Source organism: Carcharhinus amblyrhynchos, chromosome 5 (assembly GCF_965287045.1).
Source record: "Carcharhinus amblyrhynchos chromosome 5, sCarAmb.v2.hapA, whole genome shotgun sequence".
Classification (NCBI taxonomy): Eukaryota; Metazoa; Chordata; class Chondrichthyes; order Carcharhiniformes; family Carcharhinidae; genus Carcharhinus; species Carcharhinus amblyrhynchos.
Window position 1 is genome coordinate 114,257,931 of NC_137328.1, and position 12,030 is coordinate 114,269,960.

The following is a 12,030-nucleotide window of genomic DNA, read 5'->3' on the forward strand; positions in this document are numbered from 1 at the left end:
GGCCCAAGGAGGGTTGTCAGTTTGGTAAAAAAGGCCATACAGAGGCCAGTGGCTGAATGAGAGGAACTCAATGTTGGAACTGCAGGGGAATGGGGCACTCGGTCTGCAATTATCGAGCATCAAGCTCCAGGGAGAGGTAGAACAAAAGCGAGCAGGCCCCAAACCAGAAGGAAGTGGCCAGTAGCCACTATCGAAGGAGACAAGGAATCATCAGGATCCTCTCTGGGTAAAAACGTTTCTCCGTTTTGATGACTATCTTATTTCTTGAGTCTATTGGAGGCACAGTAAAGTTTTGAAAAGAGTCAGGTTCTTAAATATATATTACGCAACCCTGGGGTGAGAAAACTCGATAGTAGTCATGACGTGGAGATGCCGGAGTTGGACTGGGGTAAACACAGTAAGAAGTCTCACAACACCAGGTTTAAAGTCCAACCAATTTATTTGATAGTAAACCCACAAGCTTTTGGGGTTTGCCTCTTCGTCAGGTGACCTGGTGTTGTGAGACTTTTTACTGTGAGAAAACTCAGCTGCCTTGTCTCTTGTTCCCATTTCCATGACCTGAGCCACTCGGATCAGGGCGCAGCAACAGAACTACTCACTACTGATCAGGGGGGATGGCAGGATGAACGAGGAGTCCACCGATTTTCAGGGAGCCAGGTTTTAAGACAATTAAACTATGTGTCTTTTGGCTGTTCTCTGCTCTGTTAGCCAAGCCTGAGTGTGGCTACTCAGAAACAGAAACCAAACTGGAAACAAGAAATTGTATGGACGCGAGAGCTGGCATTTTAAAGACTCTGGAGTTAAAACTCCTGTTTTGTTAGAAACTGGCATCATAGGAACATAGAAATGAGAAGCAGGAGTAGGCTTTTTGACCCTTCCAGCCTCCTCCACCATCATCATTGCATATCTCTGAGGCAGAAAACACATGAGAACACAAAAATCACCAGAAATAGAAACAGGAAGAGCCTGCCCCACCATTCAATACAATCGTGGCTGATCTGTGCTGGCCTCAACTCCTCTTCTGTGCCATTTGCTCATAGCCCTTTATTCCCCAATCTATCAAATATTTATTCGCCTCCACTTTAAATACTTCTAATTATCCAGCCTTCACCATCTTCTGGGGCAGAGAATTCCAAAGATTCACCACCCTCTACGAGAAGAAGAATACAAGAGGTAGAAGTAATGATACAAGAGAATGACATTGTAGAAACAATGACATGAGGAGCTGGAGCTGCCAGGAAGCTTCTGATCTCCACATCCAGTCAGGGGGCATTTGGGAGTTAACCACATTTCTGTGGCTCTGGAGCCACATATAGGCCAGACCAGGTAAGGATGGCAGATTTCCTTCCCTAAAGGACATTAGTGACGCGGATGGGTTGTTACAATAATTGACAACGGTCATCATTAGTGCAAAGAAGGTTCACCAGGTTGTTGCCTGGCCTTGAGGGTGTTTTAGAAGTCTTAAGTTTATTTTTATTGGTGTCACAAGTAGGCTTACATTAACACTGCCATGACGTTACTGTGAAAATCCCCTGGTTGCCCCACTCTGGCACTTGTTCAAATACAGTCAGGGAGAATTTAGCATGGCCAATGCACCTAACCAGCACATCTTTTGGACTGTGGGAGGAAACCATAGCATCCAGAAGAAACCCATGCAGACGCGGGGAGAACACGTAGACTCTACACAAACAGTGGTCCAAACCAGGAATTGAACCTGGGTCCCTGGCATTGTGAGGTAGCAGCGCTAACCACTGTGCCACCATGCTGCCCAGGCTATGTGTTGGCTTTGAGGAGAGGTTGAATAAATGAGGATTGTTTTCATTGAAAAGACAGAGGCTGCACAGATTCAAAGTGAGAGTGGGAAAGTTGAAGGGAGATGTGTGGGGGAAGTTTTTCACACAAAGATTGGTGGGTGCCTGGAATGCGCTACCATAGGAGGTGGTGGAAACAGACACATTCGTAATATTAAAGAGACGTCTGGATGGACCCATGAATAAGGAGGGAATAGAGGGATATGGACCGAGTACCAGCAGAAGTTTAGTTAGGGAACCATGATCGGCACAGGCTTGGAAGGCCGAAGAGTCTGTTCCTATGCTGTACTTTGCTTTCTTCTTTGTTCTTAGACTTTGAGTTCCTGATTTTTGTAGTCCTGATTTTTCAGGACTAGAGGGCACAGCCTCAAGATAAGGGGGGGGGGGCAGATTAGAGCAGAGTTGAGGAGGAACTTCTTCACTCAAAGGGTGGTGAATCTCTGGAATTCTCTGCCCGTTGAAGTGGTGGAGGCTGCCTCGCTAAATATTTTTAAGACGCGGGTAGATAGGTTTTTGGTAGGCAAGGGGATTAAGGGTTATGGGGACAAAGCAGGAAAGTGGAACTGAGCCACTTCAGATCAGCCGTGATCTTATTGAATGGCGGGGCAGGCTCGAAGGGCTAGATGGCCTACTCCTGCTCCTATTTCTTATGTTCTTATGTTCTTATTTTTATTAAATTCAAATTTCGCCATTTGCCATGCTGTGATTTGAACCCAGCTCCCCAGAGCTCTACCTTGGGTCCCTAGATTACTAATCCAAAGACAATACTATTACACCGCTGCTTCCCCAAAACTCCAGGTTTGGGCAATGGGTGGCATGGTGGCACAGTGGTTAGCACTGCAGCCTCACAACACCAGGGATCCAGGTTCAGTTCCCAGCTTGGGCTACTGGCTATGCGGAGTCTGCACATTCTCCCTGTGTCTGTGTGGGTTTCCTCCGTGTGCTCTGATTTCCTCCCACAGAGTGAAAGACGTGTTGGTGCATTGGCTATGCTAAGTTTTCCATCAGTGTACCCGAACAGGCGCTGAAGTGTGGCGACTGGAGGATTTTCACAGTAACTTCATTGCGGTGTTGATGTAAGCCTACTTGTGACACTAATAAATAAATGTTTTAAACCACATTGGGGTCTCTGGTCTGTGCCGTTACTCACTCTGCAAATGTTTAATATTGAGTCAGTAACATAGGAAGCTGATTGCCTGCGTTGTAAGTAACTTCTGGTGGGACTCAATTTTGGCATTGCAGTTTAGAAGTATTCTACCTTGTATACGTCCACCTCACTGAACATGCACCCACACTGAGGCTGTATTTTACATAGCTGTTCCAGCTCTGACCTCAGATGCTCCAGTGGCATCAGAAACATAGATTCACCCTGAGGAAATTCAGGGCAAAGATATGTTGCTCTCATGATGGTACAAACTATTTATCAATGCGAGCCAAATGCATTGCTGTGTCTGAACAGATAGGTCCAACTCACAGCTGATCCCAGGCCTGACTTGCATCAAAACAGAGAGATGCAATGATCCTCAGACACACCTCTGAGGGTAACCATCATTTATGTCCCTTGATCAACACCACAAATACAAATTTTGATTTGATTTAGTTTTATTTGATTTATTATTGTCACATGTATTAACATACAGTGAAAAGTATTGTTTCTTGCGTGCTATATAGACAAGGCATATCGTTCATCGAGAAGGAAAGGAGAAGGTGCAGAATGCGGTGTTACAGTCATAGCTAGGGTGTACAGAAAGATCAACTTAATGCGATGTAGGTGCATTCAAAAGTCTGACAGCAGCAGGGAAGAAGCTGTTTTTGAATCGGTTGATATGTGACCTCAGACTTTTGTATCTTTTTCCCAATGAAAGAAGGTGGAAAAGAGTATGTCCAGGGCGCAATTACTTAGTTATTACCAGATAAGAAATCACACAACACCAGGCGAGAGTCCAGCAGGTTTATTTGAAGTCACAAGCTTTCAGATCTCTGCTCAGGTGAAGTGTACTATTACCATGGTATTGTTTTCCCTGCACACCTCCAGCATGTTAAATGTTAATTGTAATCATGCAAAAATGGGGAGAGAGGGCATGACTAGTGCACACGTCTGGAAACAATGTCAAGAATGGCACATTTTTGGCAAAGTCCTGGCTGTGTCATTGTTGCAAACAGCAATACATAAGAACATAAGAAATAGGAGCAGGAGTAGGCCATCTAGTCCTTCGAGCCTGCCCCGCCATTCAACAAGATCATGGCTGATCTGAAGTGGATCAGTTCCACTTTCCCGCTTTCTCCCCATAACCCTTAATTCCCTTGTCTGTCAGAAACCTATCTACCCGTGACTTAAATATACTCAGCGAAGTCACCTCCACCACTTCAACGGGCAGAGAATTCCAGAGACTCACCACCCTTTGAGTGAAGAAGTTCCTCCTCAATTCTGATTTAAACTGCAACCCCGCCCCCTTATTTTGAGGCTGTGCCCTCTAGTTCTGCTATCCTTTCTAAGCGAGATCCCAGAAACAGTGCATTCCCCATGCCATGTGTGGAGCAGGGGCATGGGATGGGATGGGGGCAAGAGAGCCACCAATTGGACTCAAGTGCCATCTCCGGATGTCAAGCCAATATTCAGAGTCCCTGTTCGACAGGACTGTCTGGAGTGGGGTTTGAACCCAACAATTGTGACTCTGGTGGAAAAGTGCCACTCAACTGCTGGTGACTTTGTCCTGGCATGAGTACAACATTTTACAAGATCCAGTATTTTGCGATTGGCACTCAAATTTGGCAGTCCTGAAATGCTTAATTGCTGACACTGCAATTTCCACCCCCACCCGCCCCCGCCATAAGGTATCACTAGAGGAAGGATGTGGAAGTTGTTGAGAGGGTACAGAGGAGATTTACAAGGATGTTGCCTGGATCGGGAGGCATGCCTTATGAAGATAGGTTGAGGGAGCTGGGTCTCTTCTCCCTGGAGAGACGAAGGTTGAGAGGCGACCTGATAGAGATTTATAAAATGTTGAGAGGAATAGATTGGGTGGATTCTCGGAGGCTATTTCCCAGGGCTGAAATGGTCGCTACAAGAGGACACAGGTTTAAGGTGCTGGGGAGCAAATACAGAGGAGATGTCAGGGGTAAGTTTCTCATTCAGAGGGTGGTGAGTGAGTGGAATCGGATGCCATCCGTGGTGGTAGAGGCGAACTCGCTGGGGTCTTTTAAAAGACTTCTGGATGAGTATATGGGATCTAATCCATATTACAGATAGTTCTATGGCTTGGTAGGTGTAGATGTGATCGGCGCAACTTGTGGGCCGAAGGGCCTGTTTGTGCTGTAGTGTTCTATGTTCTATGTATCCTTCAGATGGGCTATATTTGGATTTTTGAGATAATAACCTGTCAAATGTGGGCAAAATGCTTTTGTAAATAAGGTTATGAAGGGTCAGAGTTGGTATGAAATGGAGAACGCCGCTGACAAAGCTGACCGTGACAGAAAGGGGGCAGGGTCTGCTGGCACTGAGAGAGAATTGATGTGGATATGAACCCTGACTGGCAATCTTACTCCTGGTCTGAGGTGCCATGGGGAGATGGAGATCTAGGTAGCATGTTCAGGCCTTGGGGAAGGTGGTACGGGAAATACGCGTAGAGCTAATTGTACTGTTGCGTTACTGCATGGTGTGTTTTCTATAATCGCAGCCTACAAAAGGCAGTGGCTCCTGTGCCTGTCACCAAATGCTGTGAAAGTGATCTGTTAGTTGCAGCTACGTGTGCGTCTAAATATAGCAGAAGCAGCTGACACATCAGCCAACAGGCCTGATAGCAAGAGCGTACAGTTGGCACTACGAAAAGCTGTTTGTGTCCTGCCTGGGAGTTGATTCGAGTCATGGCTCCAGACTGTTGATGCTGTGCTTGGACTAGTAAGAAGTGGGAACATTTTTGGCGTTGCTTCCTTCATGATTTAAAGAGCATCTTAAAACAAAACAGCAAATGCTTATTTTGCAAATACAAATGTCGTTGCGAGACTGTGAAAGTTCCTCACTGAAGATGTTCAGTGTATAAAGTGTTCTTTACTGCATTTTTTGTGTATGGTTGACTAGATTGAGGGTGTTTTTTAAAAAACGTTTTTGTGGCTTTATCAGATCCTATTTGAATTACAAAAACAGCCAGGTGCATTGTCAGAGGAAGGAATTATGCTTAAGATAAACGCAAAATACTGTGGATGCTGGAAACTGAAAGAAAATAGTAAATGCAGGAAAATCTCAACAGGTTTGACAGTGACTGTGGAGAGAGAATAGAACCAACGTTTCCCTGATCAAAACATTGGCTTGATTCCCTCTCCTGAGATGTTGTCAGACCTGCGGAGATTTTCCAGCATTTTCTGTTTTTGTTGTGAAGGAAATGTACTCGCTAGATTTTATAATTAAGTCATAATATTCTAAGTTCATATTATAACTAGAATAAAACTTTGGTTTCAAAATTATCTATACTGCCACTTTGAGACAAATAACTTCAGTAGTTTTTAATGGAGCTAGCTTTTAATTTCAGTGACTACCAGTTCCCATTGGTACAATTAATGTTTACGTTTCCGACTATGTCTGAATCGTGATCATGAGAAGCGGCTTCCACTGGAATTATTTGCACTGAATCCAAGGGAATATTGCACAGCAGGATCTAATTCTTTAGACTGCGTCTCTTCAATTCAGCGACTGACAAAGAGTCATCTATGCTCAAAAGGCTAGCTCTGTTTGCTTTCAGACCTACTGAGATGTTCTAGCATTTTCTGTTCTTGGTACCTCAGTTGGAGTCAAACCTGTATACAATCATAGATTCATAGAGTGCAGAAGAGGCCCTTCAGCCCATTGAGTCTGCACTGACATGTATGAAACACCTGACCTCCCACCTATTCCCATTTACCAGCACTTGGCCCATACCCTTGAATGTTATGGCGTGCCAGGTACTTTTTAAAGGATGTGAGGTGTCTGGCTTCTACCACCCTCCCAGGCAGTGCATTCCACTCTCTGGGTAAAAATGTTTTCCCTCACATCCCCCCTAAACCTCCTGCCCCTCACCTTGTACTTGTACTTGTGCCCCCTCGTAACTGATCCTTCAGTTAAGGGAAATAGCCACTCCTTATCCACTTTGCCCACGCCCCTTATAGTCTTATACACCTCAATCATGTTGTCCCTCAGTCCTCTCTGCTTCAATGAAAACAAGCCAAACTTATCCAACCCCTCTTCATAACTTAGATATTCCATCCCAGGCAGCATCCTGGTGAATATCCTCTGCACGCCCTTCAGTGTAATCCTTCCTATAATGTGACAACCAGAATTGCATACAGTATTCTGCCTGTGGTTTCACCAAAGTTCTGTACAACTCCAGCATGACTTCCCTTCTTTTGTAATCTGTGCCTTGATTGATAAAGGCCAGTGTTCCACGGCACGGTGGCACAGTGGTTAGCCCTGCTGCTTCACAGCACCAGGGGCCCAGGTTTGATTCCTGGCTTGGGTCACTGTCTGTGTGTAGTTTGCACATTCTCCCTGTGCCTGCATGGGTTTCCTCCGGGTGCTCTGGTTTCCTTCCATAGTCTGCGAGATGTGCTGGTTAGGTGCATTGACCCAAACAGATGCCAGACTGTGGCGACTTGGGGAATTTCAATGTAACTTCATTGCAGTGTTAAGCCTTACCTGTGACTAATAAATAAACATTACTTTCTATACATTTTTCGGCATCCCACTAACATGCCCTTCTGCCTTCAGAGACAAATGGATAAACATGCCAAGGTCCCTTTGTTCCACAGTATAATAGGTTAATAGTTATGGTGCTGAGATGGTAATGTGTAACAGCAGCCATGTGCTGGAGACTCTGGGGAATAGTCTGTGCCCAAACCTCAAAGCTCATCATGTACATGGTGTACATGGTGTAAATAAAGTAGTTTTCAAGTAATGTACCTGAGTCAGACCAGAGTTACTTATTGGGAGTGGGAAATATTGTCAGGATATATTAGACCACAGGACCAACATACTAAACCAAACCCAGTTCCCTAACTCCCATTTTACTGTACTTCAGTCTGTTTCTATAGGGGAATGTATATTTTTAAACTAAAAGCAGAATAAAAGACACCTTACTCAATTCATTAACCTAGCTTTCTTTTCCAGGTGTTTGCTGGGCTGCTGTGCGCTTGTAGCATTTCATTTCTCTACCTAAAAATTTTCAGCTATTTTTAAATTCATTTAAAAATTTTAATGTGTCACTCCTTCCATTCTGCCCTGGATCTAGGAATCCACAGCTACCGTTGGAGTTTTTAAATATTTCCCCCCCTCTCTCTTTAAGGAAGAAATTTTTGTTCTTTAGTTTCTCCCACGAGTCAATCTGCTGTCAATGGAAAGGAAATGGAGAATCTGTACCCAGGCGGCTGCCAGTGTTGCTATGGAACACCTTCTGGGGTTATCCTCCAATGCCCACAGGGCAGCCTCGTTATCCAATCATTCCTTTGCTCACTTGGACGTGACCAGCCTTCTGTTTGATATCTTCAACTGGCAGGCGGTGAGAAACTCCACATGAGCCTATGCAGTACCGTCTGGTGCCAAGCCCTGTGGAGCACTAACTGAGGCTGGCGCACCAGCATTTAGACATCACAGATGCACGGTTGTGTTGTAGTATTCACCCTGCATGCTTTCACTAAATAACACCTAATAAGTGTCTGGCGCAATGAAGAATATCTCGCAAATATTGACATTGCAAACACTTCTCCTGAATGGTCCTACAAATGATATTTGTGCTGTGGCTTTCACCAGTGAGTTAGATGGTTATAGGTCCCAGTGCAAAAATATAGACTGATGCTCCAGTGCAGTACTGAGCTGCACTGTCAGAGGTGTTATGCATCAGGTGAGATGTTAAAACAAGATCTAGGATGGGTGTAAAAGGTCCCAAGGTGGCATTTGAAAGAAGAACGGGAGTGTCTTCCTGAAAGGTTCAGTGGAGGTGTGCAGGGGAAGTTTTTTACACAGAGGATGGTGGGACCCTGGAATGCACTGCCAAGTGAGGTGGCTGAGGCAGTTACATTAGTGACATTTAAGACTTGTCTTGATAAACACATGAAGAAGTGGGGTATAAGAGGGGTATATGTGGTTGGTCTAGATAGGGCAATGTGATTGGCGCAAGCTTGGTGGGCTGAAGGGCCTGTTCTTGTGCTGTACTATTCTTGGCTCGTTGTCTCATGAGTAATATTTATCGCTCCATCAACAGATTATTAGGTCATTATTACATTGCTATTTGTGGGATCTTGCTGTGCACAAATTGGCTGCTGCATTTCCTATAATAGTGACTGCATTTTAGAAGTACTCCATTAGCTATTAAACATCCTGGCTGGGATATTCCAGCTGCGCTCGCCCCAAGAACGGAAAATCCCGCCCGAAGTCCATGGACCTTTGCATGGTCCGTGTCCAGCCCACTACGATTGCCGTGGCGGGAGCGGGATGGGAAAATTCCTCCCCCTGAAGTTGCGGAGTGAGATTTGGAGTTCAAGTCTTTCTTTGATATTTGCATAAACCAAAAAATATCTGCCAATGTTTCAAAAGGTGTGTGGGTTAGATTGATTGGCCATACTAAATTGCCTCTTAGCATTAGGGCTGGTAGCAGGGTAAATATGTGGAGATATGGGAATAGGATCTGGGTGAGTTGTTGTTTGTCTGGGCTTGATGGGCTGAATGGCCTCCTTCTGCATTGTAGGGATTCTATGATTCCTCCCCTCTTTCAAGAGGCCAGTTTTGTTTAATTCTTTCATGGGATGCGGGCATCATTGGCAAGACCAGCATTTATTGCCCATTCCTAATTGCCCTTGAACTGAATGGCTTGTTAGGCCATTAAGGACAGTTGAGAGTCAACCATGTTGCTGGTTTGGATCTGGAGTCACATGTAGGCCAGATCAGATAAAAATAGCAGATTTCCTTCCCTAAAGGACATTAGTGAACCAGATGTTCTTTTTTAAACGGCTATCAATGATACTCACCATCACTGAGACTAACTTCCAATTTTAATAGCTAAATTTGAATTCCATGGTCGGATTTGAACCCACTGCGTTAGCCTGGGCCTCGGAATTCCTAGCCCAGTGGTATTACCATTATACCACCACCTACCACAATGTTGTAGTTTAGGGAACGGGATTATCAGCTAATGTTGGGCAGATGCTTTTCGCGTGTCCAGTTCCTTTTTTCCTCTTAATAATTGAAAGACAGGAAATAATATGTCAGTTATTAGCATTGATGCCTCACAGCACCAGAGACCCCAGTTCAATTCCGGCCTTGGGTCACTGTCTGTGTGGAGTTTGCACATTCTCCTAGTGTCTGCGTGGGTTTCCTCTGGGTATTCCAATTTCCTCCCACAGTCCAAAGATGCGCGGGTTAGGTTCATTGGTCATACTAAATTGACCTTAGTGTCAGGGGATTATCAGGTAAATATATGGGGTTACCGGGATAGGGTCTGGACGAGATTGTGGTCGGTGCAAACTTGATGAGCCAAATGGCTTCCTTCTGCACTGTAGGGATTCTATGATTCTAGAAAGAAGCTGGTGTCACTCCTCTGACGGAATCTCACTGAAAAGTGCAGCAATAATTAAGCTTCTCTCTCTTCCGCAAGATGTAAATCGAGATCAGTTGAGTACTTTTTGACTTTGTGCAATGGAACAAAACGTTTCTACTGTCCTCAGGAAAAACCACGAGAGATGTTAAACAGACAGCTGGTTCCCTATCCCTCATTATTAAAAATTGTTCAAAGTTCAAACCCAGCCAGAATTCTTTGATCAGCAAAAGTAACGAGTATAGTGGGACAGAGAATTTACCTTCAGGATCCAGTCAGTGTCCAAAGTCCTTCACCCCAAATAGCTATTAATGTGCCAAATATCCATACATAGATATGAACTTTATTACAAATGAAAGATATCATTACTGCTCTTAACTGCAAATATAAATATTTATTCATAGATGTAGTGCAAATGGCAGGGTTAGGATATAGGGCAGCATGGTAGCACAGTGGTTAGCACTGTTGCCTTACACCGCCAGGGATCTGGGTTCGACTTCCAGCTTGGGTCACTGTCTGTTCAGAGTCTGCATGTTCTCCCCATGTCTACGTGGGTTTCCTCCGGGTGCTCTGGTTTCCTCCCACAGCTTGAAAGACATGATGGTTAGGTGCATTGGCCATGCTAAGTGTACCCGAACAGGCACCCAAGTGTGGCGACGAGGGGATTTTCACAGTGACTTCATTGCAGTGTTAATGTAAGCATTACTAATAAATAAACTTGAAACTTTAATTTAATAGTCATTATGCTTGGCTATAATCAGAAACTTGACGACCAGGGCACTCAAATCTAGATAGAAGATTGTTTAATATTTTTTAAAGCCTGAGGTTTGTGTATATATAATTTTGGTAAATCATCAAATCATGGGGCCAAAATTACGGTGTGTAGGAATTCCGAAATCTTAACATATTCCTTTGTGAATAATCCCATAGATGCATCAAGTAGAGATGGAGCATGCTATGGTCTGGAATGCAGCAGGGGTTGTCTTGGATATTGATTCAGGTTTGTTTTGTGTGTTCAGCTATTTGTCATGTAGAGTCATAGAGTCATACGGTGCAGAACAAGCCCCTTCGGCCCCCAAGTCTGCACCAACAGTAGCTACCATGAAAGGCGCGCTAATCCCATTTTACTGAACTTGTCCCATATCCTTGAATGTTACGATACAGCAAGTGCTCATCCAGATACTTTTTTAAAGATTGTAAGATTTCGAAAATGTTTACTGGTTCATTAATTGAAACAGAAAGCAACACAAACGAAGAATGTGCTATTTAAATGTATTGAGCGTAGGGTGGTGAGGGGACAGCCAGGTTGTTAATTTTGTGACTTTTATCTCTAATTTCCTACCCTTGTAAAAAAAATTGAGGTTACTTGTCATTTAAATATTCCGAAGGTACAATGGCCAGGTGTTAAATTGACTTGGAGCTAATTTCAGACTGATGTTTAAGAATAAACCTGCTTTGAATAATCAGATTTGGGCAACATTGTGTTCATAGAATCCCCACAGTCTAGAAGGAGGCTATTCAGCCCATCGAGTCTGCTCTGACAACTTGCCCATTCAGGCCCTATCCTTGTAACCCCACATGATCCCCCGGCACTAAGGGGCAATCCCGCCCAGACTTGCTCCCCGTAACTCCAACTATTAACTCTGCTAATCCCCTTAACCGGT

The 12,030-nt window shown here is 44.4% G+C and overlaps 1 protein-coding gene across 2 annotated transcripts in view; it reads left to right on the forward strand.

The window, feature by feature from the left end:
- Window positions 1-12,030, forward strand: part of asb5b (ankyrin repeat and SOCS box containing 5b) — a 60,703-nt gene that overhangs the window by 29,719 nt on the left and 18,954 nt on the right. The gene's annotated exons all lie outside the window — the stretch shown is intronic.